The 20,570-nt window shown below is 45.7% G+C and overlaps 1 protein-coding gene across 3 annotated transcripts in view; it reads left to right on the top strand.

Moving 5' to 3' along the window:
* hhip (hedgehog interacting protein) overlaps nucleotides 1–20,570 on the top strand; it is a 435,190-nt gene that overhangs the window by 190,732 nt on the left and 223,888 nt on the right. The gene's annotated exons all lie outside the window — the stretch shown is intronic.

Here is a 20,570-nt window from a genome sequence, read left to right as displayed (position 1 = left end):
TGTGGCTCAAGAGTCAACTGACCACATTCTGAAAAAATCAAAGTGTCACGTCACAGGAAAACAGGTAGTTGATTGGTTGGGGAGAATTTTTTTCTTATGTTTCAAAACTTGGGTAATAAGGTTTCATTATTGGGAGGTTTACAAAAAGTCACAAAGCTTATTAGATTTGCTGATGAGTATTTCCTATTTATCTTAACAAGGATTTCTAATCAGGGCAAGTAGAACATTTATTGAAATAATATGATTATAAGCACAGGCATTAATTAAAATTTAATCAGTGAAATAATTAATTAGATGCTGTAAAAATAACAGGGCGGGTGATGTGTGGTGGCTGCAAAATTTGGGAGCTCATGAAAACCTGTTTGATCCAAGGCAAGGACATCTGCTGTAAGTGCCTATGGCTGGAGGAACTTCGGTTCAGAGTCATTGAGCTGGAGACTGAACTGCAAACATTGCGACAGATTGGGGAGGGAGAAGGCTACCTGGCCACTTCATTCTGGGAAGCGGTCATACTCCCCTTGGGATAGGGTCGTCTGATTTGGTCAGTGTTCAGGGACAGGAGTGTGTGACTGTGAGTGAGGCAGGTATGGGGGTCAAAAGAAAAAAGTGGAGAAGCCTCAGCCATTGCTATTGTCTAACGGGTTTGAGGTTATTGAAGCCCGCAGGGACAAAAACAGGAGCAGGGCGGTAGATGAACAAACTGACCATGACATTGTGGTACAGGAAGTCATTCAAGCGGGGGGAGTTAATATGAATATAGTGGTAGTAGAGAACAATATTTTCTAGGAAATAGATACGGCTCTCTGTAGCCCAAAGCGTGAGTCCAAAAAACTGTGTCAGAACAGAGGACATCTACTTTGAGCTGGAGAGGAACTTCCAGAGGGAGGTGGAGAATCCAGTTGCTGTGATGGTTCATGTAGGTAACAATGACATAGGTTTTATTTTTCTTTATTCTTTCTGGGATTTGGGCATCGCTGGCAAGGACAACATTTGTCGCTCATCCCAAATTGACCTTGAAATGAGTGGCTTGTCCAGCCATTTTTCAAGCAGGAGTCAACAACATTGGTCTGGAATCACATGTAGGCCAGACCAGGTAAGGTCGGCAGATTTCTGAACCAGACAATTTTTGGAATAATCATTGATGGCCTCTTGGTCACCATTACCGATACTAGCTTTCAATTCCAAATGTTATCAATTGAATTTAAATTCCACCAGCTGCCATGGCCCAGAACATAGCCTGAGTTGCTGAATTACTAGTTCAATGACATTACCACTATCATCTCCCATGGAGAGGTAGGACTCAGAAAGAGGTTCTGCTCGAGAGAATGAGCAGCTAAGACTAAATTAAAAAGCAGAACCTCAAAGGTAATAATCTCCGTATAATTATCAGATCCATAAATGCAGTAGGGTAAATAAGATTAGATAGTTAAATGAGTGACTCAAGTGTTAGTGGGAGAAATTAGTTTTGATGCATGACACCAATACCGGGGAAAGAGGGAGCTGTACCATTGGGATGGTCTTTACCTGAACCGTGTTGAGACCAGTGCCCTGGCAAGTCATATAACCAAGATGGTAGGGCGGGCTTTAAACTAAATAGTGGGAGTGGGGAATCAGATGAGTGAAGATGTGATAAAGAGAGAGGGCAAGGCAAGAGAGCAAGGTAGAAAAAGGGGAATTGACAACCTGCGTGGCAGAAAAGGACAATGTCCAAACTTAAGAGTGCATCAACTGATAAGGCTGGAGGTTGCAAAAATAATAAAAAGACAGAATTGAAGACACTAGCTGGAATTCTCCAGTCATTGCGATTGAAATTTCCCGCCGGCAGAGCAGCCCTGCTAGCGGATTTTGTGGCGCCAGTGAACGGCATGCAGCCGAGAAACACATGGCTGGCAGACCGGAGAATCCCTCCCACTGTATCTGAATACACACAGCATTTGCAACGATCTAGGTAAGAAGTCTGACAACACCAGGTTAAAGTCCAACAGGTTTGTTTCGAATCACTAGCTAGTGATTCGAAACAAACCTGTTGGACTTTAACCTGGTGTTGTAAGACTTCTTGCTGTGTTCACCCCAGTCCAACGCCGGCATCTCCACAACATAAAGATCTAGGTGACAGCACAAATGGAAGTAAATTGGTACAATCTAATTCCCTTTTGTTGTAGCTTATGAATACATGAAGGTGGGGAGGATTGGCAACTAGGAAAAGGAGATGGGGCATCCTGTTATTATCGGGTGAGATCAGTACCTTAGTGAGAGAGGATATTAGATAGGAAGATCAAGGTAGAATCAATTTGGGTGGAACTAAGAAGAAGCAAGGAGCTTGAAGTTTTAAAATTCAACAAAGGACGATCAAGAAACAAATAAAGAGATAATAGAATATGAAACTAAACTAACAAGGAGCATAAAAACATACTGTAAAAGTTATATAAAAAATAAAAGACGAGTAAATAAAAACATTGGCCCACTGCAAGCAAAGACAGGAGAACTTGTACTGGGGTATAAGGAAGTGGCAGAGAAACTAAAGAAATACTTGGGCCTGGATTTTCACCAAATCAGGTTGACTTGGGAACACTTTAAAAATGGTGGGCAAGTCCAGAGTCCGGGATTTTCGACCCCACTTCCGGACTGTCTGATTTTCGGGTGTACCTTTAAAAGGAATGGGCTGGTTCCTGTCCGAAGCCTACATCCAGCACTTGGCAGAGCTTGTGACCTACTCTATACTTCTTCCTGGGTCGTCTGGCCCAACTCCAGCCTGCACCCGAACCCCAGCAATGAAGATCTCTTGCAGATGGGCAGCCGGGCTACCCCACACCCCACCTCAGGGGTGAAAATTTAGGCCTTTGTTCTGTCTTCACGCAGGAAAATACAAAAAAAAACTCTCAGGAATGTGAGAGAACCAAGGGGCTAGCGAGAATGAGTAACTGAAAGAAATTAGGACTGAAAGTGGATAAATCCCCTGGACCCGATGATCTACAACCCAGAGTATTGAAAGATGTGGCTGCAAAAATAATGGATGCATTGACGGTCATCTTCCAAACTTCTGCAGATTCTGAAAAGGTTCCTGCAGATTGGCAGGTAGTAAATGTAACCCTATTATTTAAGAAAGGTAGGAAAGATAAACAGGGCACTACAGACCTGTCAGCCTGACATCAATAGTAGGGAAAATGCTAGAATCTGTTATAAAGGATGTAGTAACCGATCACTTAGAAATATTGGTGGGTTTGAAAAAATGTTTTTTTTAAATAATCTTTATTATCACAAGTAGGCTTACATTAACACTGCAATGAAGTTACTGTGAAAAGCCCCTAGTTGCCACATTCCGGCGCCTGTTCGGGTACACAGAGGGAGAATTCAAAATTCTCCGCTGGTACAAGAATTGAACCTGCGCTGCTGGGTTCAAGGCTCAACATGGATTTGTGAATGCGAAACTCATATTTGACAAATTTGAAGTGGTTTCTGAGTTTGTAACTCGCAGAATAGATCTGGGGGAACCAGTCGATGTGATGAATTTGGATTTTCAGGAAGTTTTCGATCAGGTCCCACAGGAGGTTAGCAAGCAAAATTAAAGTATAGGGGCATGAATTGAGAATTGGTTAACAAACAATAATAATAAAGAAGTCATTCTCCAGTTGACAGGATCAGTACTTGGGCCTCAACTGTTCACAATCTACATGAATGATTTGGACGTGGGCACCAAATGTAATATTAAGTTGTTGATGGGAATGTGAGTTGTGAGGAGGATGCAAAGAGGCTTCAAGGGGATTTAGCCAGGCAAAGGGAGTGGGCAAAAACATGGCAGATAGAACATAATATGAGAAAATGTGAAGTTATTCATTTTGGTAGGAAAACAGAAATGCAAAGTATTTCTTAAATGTTGAGAAATGCGGGGGTGTTGATGTCCAAAGGGGCCTGGGTGTCATTGTTCATAAATCACTGAAAGCTAACATGGAGGAGAAGCAAGCAATTAGGAGAGCAAATGGTATGTTGGTTTTTATTGTAAGGGATTTGGGTACAGGAGTAAAGAAGTCTTGCTGCAATTATACAATTGGTAAGATCACACCTGGAGTATTATGTGTAGTTTTGTTCTCCTTATCTAAGGAAGGATATACATGCCATAGAGGGATTGCAAAAAAGGTTCACCAGGCAGATTCCTGGGTTGGTGAGACTGTTCTATGTGGGGAAATTTAGGAGACTGAGCCTGTATTCTCTAGAGTTTAGAAGAATTCGAGGTAATCACACTGAAGCATGTCAAATTATTGCAAGTCCCAACAGGATAGGTGCAGGAAGGATATTTCCCATGGTTGGGATGGGGCGGAGGGCTGCTACCTAGAGCCAGGGAATTTAGGCCATTTAGAATTGAGATGAAGAGGAATTTCTTTACTCAGATGGTGGGTGATCATTGAAATTCTCTACCCCAGAAGATTGGGGCTGGTTTAGCTCACTGGGCTAAATTGCTGGCTTTTAAAGCAGACCAACGCAGGCCAACAGCACGGTTCAATTCCCGTACCAGCCTCCCCTAACAGGCGCCGGAATGTGGTGACTAGGGGCTTTCCACAGTAACTTCATCTGAAGCCTACTTGTAACAATAAGCGATTTTCATTTAATTGTGGTGACTCAGTCATTGAGTATATTCAGGACATAAATAATAATAATCTTTTATTGTCACAAGTATGAAGTTCAGGTCCTGACAAGCATGGACTGGCGTGAAGGACCCCAAGGGGTGAGGGGGTGGCAAGGAGGTAAATCATGTCCCCTTCCACTGCCAGGCTGCAGAGGGAGGGTCCCCCAAGGGTCCTGGGGGTTGGGTGGGATTGGGGCAAAGGGTTGACCTCAGTAATCTTCCCTTGGATGGGGATCTCATCGCTGGACTGCCTCTTTTAGCCCTGGGAAACCTGAAGATCACTCTAGAATGGTGATTTAAGGCATCTCTCTGATCAAAATCTTCATTCTTGTCTGTGTACTGTGAAAACCTTGAAGTGGCTTAGTCACTTTAATCTCCATGAGCCCTGGACGCTTGGAAGGCTTCCAAATCACAGCAGCACTCCATTCTGCAGAAGGGATTCCCCATTCTCTCTCTCAGATGCTGCAGGTATGATAAGACCCCTTTGAAGTTCTCTGACTGACATAAAAAGTCAGTTTCACGGGGGGGGGGGGGGGTCAGTTTCACGGGGGGGGGGGGGCGGAGAGGGGGGGGGCGGAGAGGGGGAGGAGGAGATTCCCTCTTCTTGCCTGTATGAGCAGCAGGTGCGGCCTGGACACTTTGAACTGCTCTGCTTAACAGCTGCAGAGCAGATCAAACAGTTCATTGTTGATACAAGCCAGGAAACCTCAACTATTTTCCCTTTCTTCACAGCTGCTCACTAAGCCCCATGTTTTTTCCTAGAAAGCTCAAAACCTTTGGTTTCAAGGAATTTCATGATCCAGTTCCTTTGACTAGCTTTTGATTGACAGTTAATGGTTTATTTATTTGTTTATTTATCTTTCCCTTCATGGTTGAATGCATCTGATCTATCCCCCTTTGTTCCTAACCACTGTGGTTAGGAAAGAGAAACTGAAAGCATTTAGCTGCTTTGAAATTGCCTGCAACTATCAGTCAGATCAAGGATGTCCAGGGCGCATGGATATTTGGGGCGGCACAGTGGGTAGCACTGCTGCCTCACAGCGATAGGGACCCTAGTTCAATTCCGACCTTGGGTGACTGCGTGGAGTTTGGACATTATCCCCCTGTCTGCGTGGGTTTCCTACGGGTGCTCTGGCTTCCTCCCACAGTCGAAAACTGTGCGGGTTAGGTTGGGGCTGGGGATACAATGGGGGAGTGGGCCTAGGTAGGGTGCCCTTTCAGAGGGTCGGTGCAGACTTGATGGGCCAAATGGCCTCCTGCTGTACTGGAGGGATTCTATGTCTAAAGTGACCAGGCCATTTCATGCTGCCCACCTGCCTCCTCACCCAGTTCCCACCCTATTCAACGATCCTACCCACTGACTGAGTTACTTACCAACCTCGCCCATCTACCCATTCACTCACTCACTCATCTACTCACTTATCCACTAACAGTCATACTTACTAGTGCTGTAAAGAGTGGTGTGACTTGTCTTCCCCAACTCTACTCTGCTTTTGTTACCCAAAGGATGCTGCACTGCACATTTCTGGGAAAGCTGAACTCAGAAGGTCCCAATAGAAATGTGCAGTAGCATCGAGACAATTTTTTTTATTGCAGTTGCAATCTAACCAACATTGCTGCTGCTCAGAAGATCCAGGCCAGAATTTTTTTTCAGGTCCAACATCTTTTGTCATTAACCCTGACTAATAACTGACTTAATTCAGTTTTTAAAAAAAAGACTTGCATTAATAACGCACCTTTTATGATCTCCCGACATCTCAAAGCAGTTTACAGTCAGTTAAAAATGATTGATTTCTGGTCAGTTATAATGTAGGAAACTGAGTGTATAAGTGACTATAGCCGGGATTTTTCGGTCCTTCCTGCCGGCTGGACCTTCCAGTCCCATTGAAAGCAAACCCTCGCGGCGGGTTTCAAAGCCATGCAGCTGGAGAGCAGGCCAAATGACTACTGGCTTCAGTGGAGCCGGAAGATCCCACTGGTTGCCAATGATGAGCTGCCTCTGCCATCAGAAAACCCATCGTGGGGGTCTGGAAAATTCCAGCCTTTGTCTTGCAAGTGATTATTTTTATTTTGCAAAAAGGTTAGTGTATGTGGAACTTCTTTTGTGCAATGATTAAAAAGTTTAACAACGCACTAAATTTAAGCCATGACTAAAATATGTGAATGCGAGTCATTATTCCAAGTCAAATATACAAAATACCAGAGTTATTGGGCAGGATCTCCGGCTGTTCACGTTGGCGGGATCGTCTGGTCCTGCCGATGGTGCGCCCCTGCTACCTAGGGTGAATTCAACGGGAAATCCCAATGACAACGGCAGGACCAGAAGTTCTCACTGCTGGCCAACAGCAGGCTATCTCCCACCACCAAGAAACACACGAGGGGAGACCAGAAGATTTCACCCCTCGTGTGCAAAAGCATTAAGCTGAATAATGGATCTCTTTGAAAACACAATATTCACTTAACGCCTAATCTAATCCCATTTTCCTAGAATTGTATTTGAATTAATTTTCATATTTGCAGTTTATATTGCAACAAGTTTTCTTTTGTGACATTGTAATGTGGGACAACAGTTTTTTTTCTAACATGAAAACTGGCAAAGTTTGTGCCCCACAAGGGTGGAGTAATTCCTTCAGCCAACTGACCTGTAACCTGCAAGGCTATGGACCAAATACTAGAAAGTGGCATTAAAATGAGTGGCTAGTTTCTTTTTTCCCCTTTTTGACTGGCACAGACGCAATGGGCTAATTGGCCTCTTCCTGCCCCTTCCACGTCTTTCAGTACATCCAAATGTTTAACAAGCAATTAATAGGAAGAACATCTGGCTGAATCATCCGAGTGCAAAAAGAAGAAAACTGCAGGGAAAGGTCAGGAAAGAAATGATTACAGATCCAGAAGTGCAGTTTATTGTGGAGGAAGTTATTAAAAGCAGGAATTCACCCAATTTCCAAGATGGTTGTGTTCACTCTGGGAAGGACAGAAATTGTTCTGAAAATAAGTATCAAACACTATGACACTGTCTACAGTCTGAAATAAAATTAGATCACAAAGCACCACAGATGGTATATCCTGTACTACTAAAATGAAAAATGATTGCAACCAATGTAGGGGTCAAGGCAACCCATTCCTAGCAAATACCCAACAGAAAGTAACAATTTAAGTTTTCACTCAACAAAAACATGGGAAAGGACAGATATCTGACATTAGTGAAGGCAAGCTGAAATAAACAAAGATTATTCTTATGTAGTTCTTCATTCCCGGTGAACTGCACAGTGATTCTCCCAATTCACATTTTTGCATCAAACTTTTAAAATCCGTCAATGTCCAAATAATTCACATTATTCATGAACGGCTAGGATGATGGCATGGAAAGCCATATGTCCAAATTTGCTGATGATACAAAGTTAGGCAGCACTGTGGACAGTCTAAATCAGAGTTTTTCAAACTGCGGGTCATGAAACGGGTCTGCACTGTACATTCTATGACTCGCGGGAAAGTTGTGGAGCGATCGGTCACGTCGTTTACGGTTAAATTGAGAATGCCGGCCATGGCAGGCTTTTAAATGGAACGATGCAGTCTTTTGGCCAGAGGCTGCGGCAGAGAGCAGGGCACGCGCCCGGCAGGTGCGCTGACTTGCACGCCCTGTACACCCGTGCTAGAGAGATTCCTCCATTTTCTAGCTGCGAGCATGGAAAGCAACAGGACTGTGAAGAACTGAAGATGGATCGTTTTGTTATAAGGAACAGAGGGCCAGAGACACTAACAGGCCAGGATCTCACAACTGAATCTGCTGAAGAGAGCTGCCAAGGAGAGTCCACAGCGGGACAAAGCATGCTAATGTTAGCTCTGTACAGAGAGCCAGGGTCTCTGGTGTACAGCCAACAAAGAAAGAAATTAAATCGGGAACAAAGCGGGAGCAAAGCAGTAAAAAGATGATTTCTTGAGGTATAGCTTTGTTAATTTTTTTCAACTTGTTAATCTTTTTAATTCTAAACAAATTGTACCTCAAATTGCAAGGAAAGAATGATGATTGCTTTTGGCACTGTGAAAAAACAGATGCTTTCCAAAATTCCGTGAAAATTTAGCAAATGCTAGTACAAAACCAAAACTACTACATGTTCCCCACACTGTTACATAGAAAACAGCATTAGTAAGGGGTCAATAGACTGGGAAGCCTTATTCCGTCCCATCTGGTTGCGCTGATCAACAGTTTTTTTGTCGCTACTTACCAGAGGAGAAGTTTCAGATTTTGAAAGAGAAGTGGTGGATGAAAAATCCTTTTGAGTTTGAGACCCTAGAGTTAGTTACTAACTTACAGTTGACTCCAAATGAAGAGACTGAACTTCTGCACCTCGCTTGTGACAGTACATTAAAAACACACCACAGGTCCATGAGACTGTCAGCATTCTAGAGTGCTGTCTTCAGACAGTATCCGTGCTCAATAAAATTAGCATTTTGCTGTTATTGCCCTTCTCAATAACCTACATGTGCAAGGTTGGATTTTCCACTCTCACAAAGATGAAGACAGCACAAAGGAACAGGCTGAACTCTGAACCTGATATGCGCATTGTCATCTTCTCCTATGAACCTGATTGGAGTGTGATCATGAGAACCAAGCAGGCTCACCTATTGCATTAAAGGTAAGCAAAAATAGTGTGTCGCAAATTGCCGGCATAGGTCGCGAAGGTCAGCCAGTTGGGTCCCGGGAAAAGAAGTCGCAAGTCCAGAGCTAAATACTTAAATGTTATTAGGGCCTCTGCCTCATTACCCTTTCAGGCAGCGGGTTCCAGACTCCCACCACCCTCTGGGAGAAAAGGTATTTCCTCACATCCCCTCTAAACCTCCTGCCCCTTACCTTAAATCTATGCCCCTTGGTCATTGATCCCTCCACCAAGGGAAAGGTTTCTTCCTGTCGACTCTATGTCCCACATCTTTTTATACATCTCAATCATGTCCCCCCCCCCCCCCCCCCCCCCCCCCCCCCCCCCCGCTCTCTCAGTCTCCTCTGCTCCAAGGAAAACAACCCCAGTCTATCCAATCTCTCTTCATAACTAAAACTCTCCAGCCATGATCTCGTTGAATGGCAGCGGGACGGGCTCGAGGGTCTGAATGGCTTACTCCTATCCCTATGTTCAAATGCAGAAATGCTTCCTCAAATGGGTCTTCAGTCTTGACATGCAATTTGGAAGAAAAGCATATTCTCATCGCTTGAGCTTTCATTCATCCCGTGAATTGTACAAAAAAGCCTTCCCTGATGACCTATGGCGAAGAGAAGACATCAAATAGATGCTCCTTGACCAGCAAGGTATCTTTGCAATGTTGCTTACAAATTAGAAATCCAGTTACTTTAATTCTTAGTTCATTCTTTATAGTAGGGACAAAGGATTCCAACTAGAAAGAGAGTTGCCCGTTGTTCTTTCCCCTCCTCGGGGATCAGCAAAGGTAATTAATTTTCTGTGCAGCTCATAGAATCAAGGATAGATTTAAAATCAAAGGAAAGAAAGTTACTTTTAATCATAACCCATTGTATCTTTTTGATTTTTTTAATGTGGGTTCCAGATGTTGAGACTGCTTCTTGAATTCTTTCTTCTTGAACACTCAACTAGGGTCATCAACTTTTTATTTAAATTAATTTTTCTAAACACGTTTGACTGTCAATTAGTTTTGACTGGTAGAATTCTATTTTATTGGCAGACCTTTATTTAAAGTTTAAAAAAAAGTCTGGCAAAAGTAATTCAGAAAACGTTGGGTGAATTTGGGATGAGGGCTCAATCCTGTGCCAGAATGGTGGGTATAAAGCAAATTGGTGAAAGGTAGTACTGGAGCCAATCTTTACTCAGTCAAACACTTAATTACAGAGTGAACCATACATGCTAATGTCAAGTACACCTAATTTCAGTGAGGGGCTCTTTATAACTGTTCAAGTAAAACCCCAATTAATGCCCTCCACCTGAATATAATTAAACACAATTGTTACACAACTAACAGTGAAGTATGATGCACACCCTGGGCGGGATTCTCCACTCCCGCGCCGAAGCGCCCACGCCGTCGTGAACGCCGTCGAGGTTCACGCGAAACGGCCCCGATCCCGACCGATTCAGGCCCTGACAATGGGCTAGGATCGGGGCCGCGTCATCTACACGTGACAGGCCTTGTCGCCGCGTAAAGGCGGCGCTGCATAGATGACGCGGCCGGCGCTGCATAACTGGCGTCACCCGTCCTCTCTGAGTCCACCCCGCAAGATGATGGCGGACGGATGTTGCGGGGCCGCGGAAGGAAGGAGGTCCTCCTTCAGAGAGGACGGCCCGACGATCGGTGGGCACCGATCGTGGGCCATGCCACATTTGAGGTACCCCCCCGGTGCAGGATATCCCCCCCCCCCCCCGCAGGCCGCCCCCCCAGCATTCCCGCGCTGTTCCCGACGGCAGCGAACAGGTGTGGACGGCGCCGGGGGGAACCCGCAGTTTTGGCCTGGCCGCTCGGCCCATCCGGGCCTGAGAATAGCGGGGTGCCGGAGAATCGCCATTTTGGGTGTCTCCAGCGATTCTGCGGCCCGCGGAACTCGACGGGGCCGTTCCCGCCGCTTGGGAGAATCGCGGGAGGGCGTCGGACCGGCGTCCCGGGAAATTTTGGTGGCCCAGGCGATTCTCCCAACTGGCGTGGGAGTGGAGAATCTCGCCCCCTATGTTTTTTTTAGTATTGAGCCAATGGATTGCAGGCAGTAACAGGTTGCTTAGCGGTGAAGTAAAATTGAAGGTGTGAGCTGACTGGGTAGGAATAGAGGCAACTGGAGAGGGATAACCCAGTTGGAAAGGGGTGCTTGAATAGGCAGTATTGATGGGTGAGCCAGCAGAGGCAACTGTTGGTGGGGTGGGGAAGTATGGTGGTGACTGGCAGATGTTTTCTTTTTAAAATGGGTTGTGAGGAGCACTTTTCCATATTCAGGTAAGTATAACTTAAATGCTTATCTTGTATGCTGTGGCCTGCAGTGCTTTTTTAAAAAGAAATTTAGAGTACCCAATTCATTTTCTTTTCCAATTAAGGAGCAATTTAGCATGGCAATCCACCTACCCTGCACATCTTTGGGTTGTGGGGGAGAAACCCACGCAAACACGGGGAGAATGTGCAAACTCCACACGGACAGTAACCCAGAGCCCGGATTGAACCTGGGACTTCGGCGCCGTGAGGCTGCAGCCACTGTGCTGCCCCCATGCAGTACTTTTTTAATGGACCACCTGTAAAGCCTCACGTAGACTTGGGGCTGGATTCTCCAATCCTGCGTCTATGTTCGCGCCGCCCCCGCACTGATCCTCCGTCCGGTGGGGGGGCTAGCAGCCGCGCAGCGCACCTGGCTTTGCCTGCGGATATGGCCGGGTCTGGGCCGCGCACGGCCGTGCCGTGCAACATGGCTCCGGCCGAGCACGGACCCTGTCTGCCAAATACTGTCCCCCTGTAACCGTTCCCACCACCCCCGGGCCACCCCGCACTAGTGGTCCAATGTCCTGAAGCGTGGTACTTTGGCGAGACCATGCAGACGTTGCGACAACGGATGAACGCACATCGCGCGAAAATTGCCCGGCAGGAAGTTCCCTTCCAGTCGGGGAACACTTCAGCAGTCAAGGGCCTTCAGCCTCTGATCTTCGGGTAAGCATTCTCCAAGGCGCGACAATGCAGAATCGCCGAGCAGAAACTTATAGTCAAGTTCTGCACACATGAGTACAGCCTCAACCGGGACCTTGGATTCACATCACATTACATTCGCCCTCCCACCATCGGGCCTGGCCTTGCGAAATCCTACCAACTGTCCTGGCTTGAGACAATTCACACCTCTTTAACCTGGGATTACCCCTCTGGATCTGTAAAGACTTAATTATCTGCACATGCTCACATTCAAAGTATCGTCTTGCATCTTTGACTTTGTCTATATATATGTTTTTGGAACCCACCTCTTCATTCACCTGAGGAAGGAGTAGTGCTCCGAAAGCTAGTGATTCGAAACAAACCTTTTGGACTTTAACCTGGTGTTGTAAGACTTCTTACTATAGTTTTCTTAGAATCGCAGAAATTTAAAGCAAGGAGGGTGGTTCATCATGTTCATGGCAGCCAGCATGGGCCATCCCGCCTAATCCTACCTTGAATGTTGTGAGGGAGTGAGTTCAGATCCCCACCACCCTCTGGGTGGAGAAGAATGCCCATTGCATACACTCTACACATCCTACCTCTTACCCTAAATTTATGCCCTCAGGTTATGGGCTCCTCAGCAAAGGGGGACAAAAGTATTCTGATCCACTCCATCTAGATCCCTCAAAATTTTATATACTTCATTTAGATCACCCATCAGCCGTTCTGTTCCAAAGAAAACAATCCAAAGTCTATTCAATCTTTCCTCATAACTAAGAATCCTCAGTCCGGGCAACACCCTCATAAATATCCTTTGTATCCTCTCGAGTGCAATCTCGTGTTTAAATTTGCTAAAAAATACCCATTTCTAAAACTGTTAGTGCAGTGACTTTTTTTTTCCAGTTTGCACTATCAAGCAAAATAATTTGGACAGGACTTATTTTATTAAGGAAATTGGGCGCAGACAGATCTGAAATCTGACAAACTGAACCATCCTAGAGAAAAGGGCGTTTGCTTGCTCTTACAGGTTGGAGACAGGAAAAACATGCTTACTGATTTCACAAGCCCAGACTGGAGTGGAGGCATCTTTCCCCAAGGCGTGACAAAAACAACTTACCACCCAAGTTTAAACACTGCTGCGAAGCTAGTCTTTGGAATGTGACCATCGTAAGGGTCCTATATAATAAGAGTTTGAACAATCTCCAACCACATTGGAGTGGACATGAAGCCTTAATTTGATACTGGTGGATAATCTCACTTGGCTGGTGAGGAATTGGGGGGAAAAAATCACACTGAAGTAGTGGAAATAGTTCTTCTGAGGTTGGACTAAGGCACATTTCACTGGCAAAGTGCTGAACCCTACATCTGTATGTGTTATAGGTAACCTGGGAGTTTTTGACTTGAAATGATGGCCTGAAATGGAAAGTGGTAATTTGAATTATCCAAGATTTTTAAAAACGTAAATTAAATCTCTTAAAGGTGATTTTATTTGATTTATTATTGGCACATGTAGTAGTATACAGTGAAAAGTGTTATTTCTTGCATGCTATACAGACAACGAATACCGTACATAGGGAAGGAAGGAGAGACTACAGAATGTAATGTTACAGTCATAACTATGATGTAGAGAAAAGATCAACTTAATACGAGGTCGCTGTGAAATGCAAACTGTGAGTGCTGGAGGTCCAATGCAAAAGCTCATAACTAATCCTTGCCCAGCTTATACATATTTATACTACCAACCTAGAAATTACTTGCAATATGAATAGACAAAGGGCAGACTTTTCCCAAAATTGCACAGAGTGCTGGATCAGGCAAGAAAAGCTGTGTGAAACACATCGGCTTCACAGATGTATTTTCCCGCCTGATTAAACAGCACTCTGCAATTTCAAAGTGCTGGCAGGGATCACAGCCAGTTGGTGCGGCAGGGTCTAAACACGCCAGCAAAGCTGGGATTCTGAGATCAGGATGGGCACCCCGATCTCAAAATTACATGAAAACCCCCCCTCCACCCCCTCCCTGGAGATCAGAACCTGCAAACCCCCCCCCCACCTTTCCAACCTACAGATATCAGGACCTTTCCCCACGCCCAACGGAAATCTGGACCTGCCCCCCACAGAGATCGGGACCCCGCTCCCCCCCAAAGGAGACTGGGGGATCCCCCAGCGGACAAGTGGAACACCCCCAAGGCCCAGACACAGAAGGGTAACCATCCCTCCCCACAACACATAAAGATCAGGCAGCTCCCCCCCCCCCACTCAATATCCCCGCTCTCTCCGCCGGCTACCCCCCTCACTGGAAGTGCACTCTTCCCCCCCCCCCCCTAATCACTGGCATGTTGACTGGGTGGGATGATCCATCGTGGGCAAACACTAGGGCGAAAAACCCTTTAAGTATCTTTAAAGTTATTAAAATTCATGGAAATCAGGTTCACACCCACTGATCACATCACTGGCAAGGGACAGGGAAGATCTCACTTCGAGATCTTGCCGCCCCAAATCCCGTTTTGACCCTCTCGTGAGATTTAGCGGTCATAATAGGATTTGCACGTGCCGCGACAGGTCATAGAATTTCATAGAATTTACAGTGCAGAAGGAGGCCATTCGGCCCATCGAGTCTGCACCGGCTCTTTGAAAGAGCACCCTACCCAAGCCCACACCTCCATCCTATCCCCATAACCCAGTAACACTAAGGACAATTTTGGACACTAAGGGCGATTTAGCATGGCCAATCCACCGAACCAGCACATCTTTGGACTGTGGGAGGAAACCGGAGCACCCGGAGGAAACCCACGCACACACGGGGAGGATGTGCAGACTCCGCACAGACAGTGACCCAAGCCGGGAATCGAACCTGGGACCCTGGAGCTGTGAAGCGATTGTGCTAACCACCATGCTACCGTGCTGCCCTGTCCTTCTAAATTCCGCCCAAAAGCTTTGCACTCATAGAACATACAGTGCAGAAGGAGGCCATTCGGTCCATCGAGTAAGCCCTCACTGCCACCCTATCCCCGTAACCAAATAGCCCCTCCTAACCTTTTTGGTCACTAAGGGCAATTTATCATGGCCAATCCACCTAACCGGCGCGTCTTTGCACGGGGAGGAAACCGGAGCACCCGGAGGAAACCCACGCAGACACAGGGAGAACGTGCAGACTCCGCACAGACAGTGACCCAGCGGGGAATCGAACCTGGGACCCTGGCACTGTGAAACCACAGTGCTATCCACTTGTGCTGCCCCTGATCCAGCATTCCTCTGTCCATTGTGTTAATGGCTGCTTGGATCTCATTTTCAAGTTCTTTAAACAAACTTTTTATTCGAAAATGTTTAAAATATACATTCTTGCAGAAAAAAACGTAAACATAGAGATGGATTTCAATCGTGACCTTTTTGCTGACTTTTGAAACTGCATGATCTGTTGATCAGGTTATTATGGATTATATCACTTTCTGAAAATATGTTGCATCTCTACAATATGAAGTAATTGGAAACTTAGCAATACTTCATTTCAAATGATGCATTTGATTGTAGGAACCTACTATCAATTGCTATCTTCTGTCAAACAAAATTCACCAGAAACAGGATGATACACATCCTGTGAACACCACAGGGTAAAATTACTCTGTGTGTTACAGCTAATATAGGCACTAAATGTGTGTTGATATAGTAAATGTATGCATTGCCTTTTACTCATTTTCGTCTAAACACCTAAACTTAATCCAGTTTAATACATGTTAAAGCACAGATCCACATTTTTTTTTTGGCTTGTAAAACATTACTAGAAAAAAAAGCAAAATTGCTCTTGACTCAAAGTTTCTAGTGCATGCAATGTCAATGGCTCCAATTGGAAAGGTATCATTAAACAGCAGAAATCCAGCAACAAATAGAATATTTCAGGGATATTATAGAAGTTACTCAGTTGTTTCAGTCCAAAAAGCACTATGGTATAATGAACAAGCCTCCATGTGCGTTATTATTGGAGAAGACGGCCAACAAGAAAGATGGCCCAGAAAGGTTCAAAGTCAGAGGGGAAGTCAACTTCCCCCTATCTAAAGGCAGCAGAATGACTGTGGGTGACAACATTACCCCTAACTTCAGTGGGGACCAACAAATGAAGAGTCTGCGGACTGAATTTTTAAGACTTAGTTTTTTTTTATACAGGTCATGTTCATTTCCACATCAACCATCTTGAGGCACACTTCTGGCCTGATCTTCTGGGAGGCGTCCAGGATCACCATCCAAATAGGGATGGTGGGCAGCGGGATTTTGAGTCAGCAGCACAATTGCGGGCGTAACATTTAAAGGCCTATCAGCAGCCTGCACAATGTCTGCGTTGAGAGAAGTGAAAATATTTTTTCAGTAGGGGCACCATCGGAAGATGGCTGTCAGATGTGAAGGGCTGCACTACGATTCAGTAACACCATCATGTTGCAGGCAGTGAGAACACAGCTTCAGGTGATCTTCCCCAAGGACAGGAGGAGGAGGCCAGCATGACCAAGAAGGCTGACTGGAGGTAGCTGAGGAAGTCAGCAGTCACGTATCATCATCAGGATCTGGATCCAGAGCAGGAAATGATGCATTAACTTCTTGAGGGTTGGCAAAGTACACATCCTGAAGATATCAACTGGCAACCATGGCTTTCTCCTCTCATTATCAGCTCGTTACACAGAAAGGACCATTCCCTGCATTAACATGGAGGAATGTATCACCAGATCCCTTCATAAGCATTCATATATAAACAACACTCGCACATAGGCCTAAAACATTGCCCTTGCATTCCCTATCCCACAGTGAAGTCCATCAAAGGTCACCGTGCCTTGTTGCCCTCACACAGGACCTCTCATGTTCTTAATGCTCCTCTTTCTCTCATTACAGGAGAAGAGAGCACATAACACATGGGAGAGAAATCAAACTGGAGGTGGTGTAGCATGACTGGAAATCCTGATGTCGATGGAAGAAGAAAGATGGAGATTGTCAAAGTGGCAGCAGAAAAGGCCATCCTGGAGGGGAAAATGAGGGTGGAGCAGAGACAGAGTGAGAGCTTCAAATTTAAATCATGCAGTTGTATCTGAGTCTCTTCTTCATGGCCCTTAAGTGATAATTTGACTCTCAGGATCATATATGGAATGAAACCACTGTACAGAGGTGTTTTACTTGAGGTCCCGTTCCTGCAGAGGCAATGCCAGAGACACATCAGCAGTGGCATGAGGAAACATTGCAGACCTCAGAGGAGGAGCTGATCTCTTAGGATGCAATGTCCCATGAATCGAGCGCATGCTCCAACAGTGCAGATAGACTCATGTTGGTGGGAGCTTAGTCGCGGATAGAATGGGTGGCACAAGCTAGTACATCTCATGTCAGTAGGAAAAGGTGATGGAGGCAGTGACAGCTGGGCAGTCCCTGTTAGAGGACTGTGAATAGCCTCAGCTATGCTCAGGTCCACACATATGCTGAACCTCGGAGGTCATCTGTGATGCAGCAGAGGACTTCTATCAGTGTTTCAGAGGCAGTGTGCACCCTGACGCAAAGGATGAAGGCCCCATCCATTCATGAGTGCTGCAATATGTGCGAGTGTATAACCTCCTCCATTGAAAGAATGGGCACCCCCAGGGAGTGTCATGTGCAGTAGGCCAATGATTGGATGCAGGAACACCACAGTGCCTCCACAAGGTTTCTTCAACCTAGAGTAGTATTGATCGCTCTGTTGCCATGTTGACTCAGAGATACATGGAAATGCTACCAGGTGCTCACCTAATTTTGGATAGCTGGAAATGAAGGTGAGCCCTCGAAGGGCAGAGTGAGGCAGGGTTGATGGCAGTGCGGGCTCTCCTCAAGGTGCTGCCTCCCCAACATGCTCTCTGACAGAGACACAAATGCTGCATCCTGCTTCTGTACAGGTGCCTAGGGCCCAGGATGTGGCAGGGCCCTCATGGCGATGCAACCCAGAGGAATATCGCCAGGAACATCTCATTCACCGGAGTAAAGAAACCAACAGGATACCTCCACAGTTGATCCAGCCACGTGGCTAGTAGCACACAGAAGTATGTGGAAGAGAAGGTGCAAATGCTTTTAGTTGTATAATGAAAATCACTTGGGTGATATTTAGAACATAGAACATAGAACATAGAAAATACAGCACAGAACAGGCCCTTCGGCCCACGATGTTGTGCCGAACCATTGTCCTAGATTAATCATAGATTATCATTGAATCTACAGTGCAGAAGGAGGCCATTCGGCCCCCTGAGTCTGCACCAGCTCTTGGAAAGAGCACCCTACCCAAACTCAACACCTCCACCCAACACCAAGGGCAATTTGGACATAAAGGGGAATTTATCATTGGCCAATTCACCTAACCCGCACATCTTTGGACTGTGGGAGGAAACCGGAGCACCCGGAGGAAACCCACGCAGACACGGGGAGGACGTGCAGACTCCGCACAGACAATGACCCAAGCCGAAATCGAACCTGGGACCATGGATCTGTGAAGCAATTGTGCTATCCACAATGCTACCGTGCTGCCCTTAAGAACAAATAAATCTACACTATATCATTTTCCCGTAATCCATGTACCTATCCAACAGCTGCTTGAAGGTCACGAATGTTTCCGACTCAACTACTTCCACAGGCAGTGCATTCCATGCCCCCACTACTCTCTGGGTAAAGAACCTACCTCTGATATCCCTCCTATATCTTCCACCTTTCACCTTAAATTTATGTCCCCTTGTAATGGTGTGTTCCACCCGGGGAAAAAGTCTCTGACTGTCTACTCTATCTATTCCCCTGATCATCTTATAAACCTCTATCAAGTCGCCCCTCATCCTTCTCCGCTCTAATGAGAAAAGGCCTAGCACCCTCAACCTTTCCTCGTAAGACCTACTCTCCATTCCAGGCAACATCCTGGCAAATCTTCTTTGCACCTTTTCCAGAGCTTCCACATCCTTCCTAAAATGAGGCGACCAGAACTGTACACAGTACTCCAAATGTGGCCTTACCAAAGTTTTGTACAGCTGCATCATCACCTCACGGCTCTTAAATTCAATCCCTCTGTTAATGAACGCGAGCACACCATAGGCTTTCTTCACAGCTCTATCCACTTGAGTGGCAACTTTCAAAGATGTATGAACATAGACCCCAAGGTCTCTCTGCTCCTCCACAATGCCAAGAACTCTACCGTTAACCCTGTATTCCGCATTCATATTTGTCCTTCCAAAATGGACAACCTCACACTTTTCAGGGTTAAACTCCATCTGCCACTTCTCAGCCCAGCTCTGCATCCTATCTATGTCTCTTTGCAGCCGACAACAGCCCTCCTTACTATCCACAACTCCACCAATCTTCGTATCGTCTGCAAATTTACTGACCCACCCTTCAACTCCCTCATCCAAGTCATTAATGAAAATCACAAACAGCAGAGGACCCAGAACTGATCCCTGCGGTACACCACTGGTAACTGGGATCCAGGCTGAATATTTGCCATCCACCACCACTCTCTGACTTCTATCGGTTAGCCAGTTCGTTATCCAACTGGCCAAATTTCCCACTATCCCATGCCTCCTTACTTTGTGCAGAAGCCTACCATGGGGAACTTTATCAAATGCCTTACTAAAATCCATGTACACTACATCCACTGCTTTACCTTCATCCACATGCTTGGTCACCTCCTCAAAGAATTCAATAAGATTTGTAAGGCAAGACCTACCCCTCACAAATCCGTGCTGACTATCCCTAATCAAGCAGTGTCTTTCCAGATGCTCAGAAATCCTATCCTTCAGTACCCTTTCCATTACTTTGCCTACCACCGAAGTAAGACTAACTGGCCTGTAATTCCCAGGGTTATCCCTAGTTCCTTTTTTGAACAGGGGCACGACATTCGCCACTCTCCAATCCCCTGGTACCACCCCTGTTGACAGTGAGGACGAAAAGATAATTGCCAACGGCTCTGCAATTTCATCTCTTGCTTCCCATAGAATCCTTGGATATAACCCGTCCGGCCCGGGGGACTTGTCTATCCTCAAGTTTTTCAAAATGCCCAACACATCTTCCTTCCTAACAAGTATTTCCTCGAGCTTACCAATCTGTTTCACACTGTCCTCTCCAACAATATCGCCCCTCTCATTTGTAAATACAGAAGAAAAGTACTCATTCAAGACCTCGCCTATCTCTTCAGACTCAATACACAATCTCCCGCTACTGTCCTTGATCGGACCTACCCTCGCTCTAGTCATTCTCATATTTCTCACATATGTGTAAAAGGCCTTGGGGTTTTCCTTGATCCTACCCGCCAAAGATTGTTCATGCCCTCTCTTAGCTCTCCTAATCCCTTTCTTCAGTTC

This window comes from Scyliorhinus torazame, chromosome 3, assembly GCF_047496885.1.
Source record: "Scyliorhinus torazame isolate Kashiwa2021f chromosome 3, sScyTor2.1, whole genome shotgun sequence".
Classification (NCBI taxonomy): Eukaryota; Metazoa; Chordata; class Chondrichthyes; order Carcharhiniformes; family Scyliorhinidae; genus Scyliorhinus; species Scyliorhinus torazame.
Note: the sequence above shows the minus strand (reverse complement) of the source record. Positions and strands in the feature narration are given on the sequence as shown.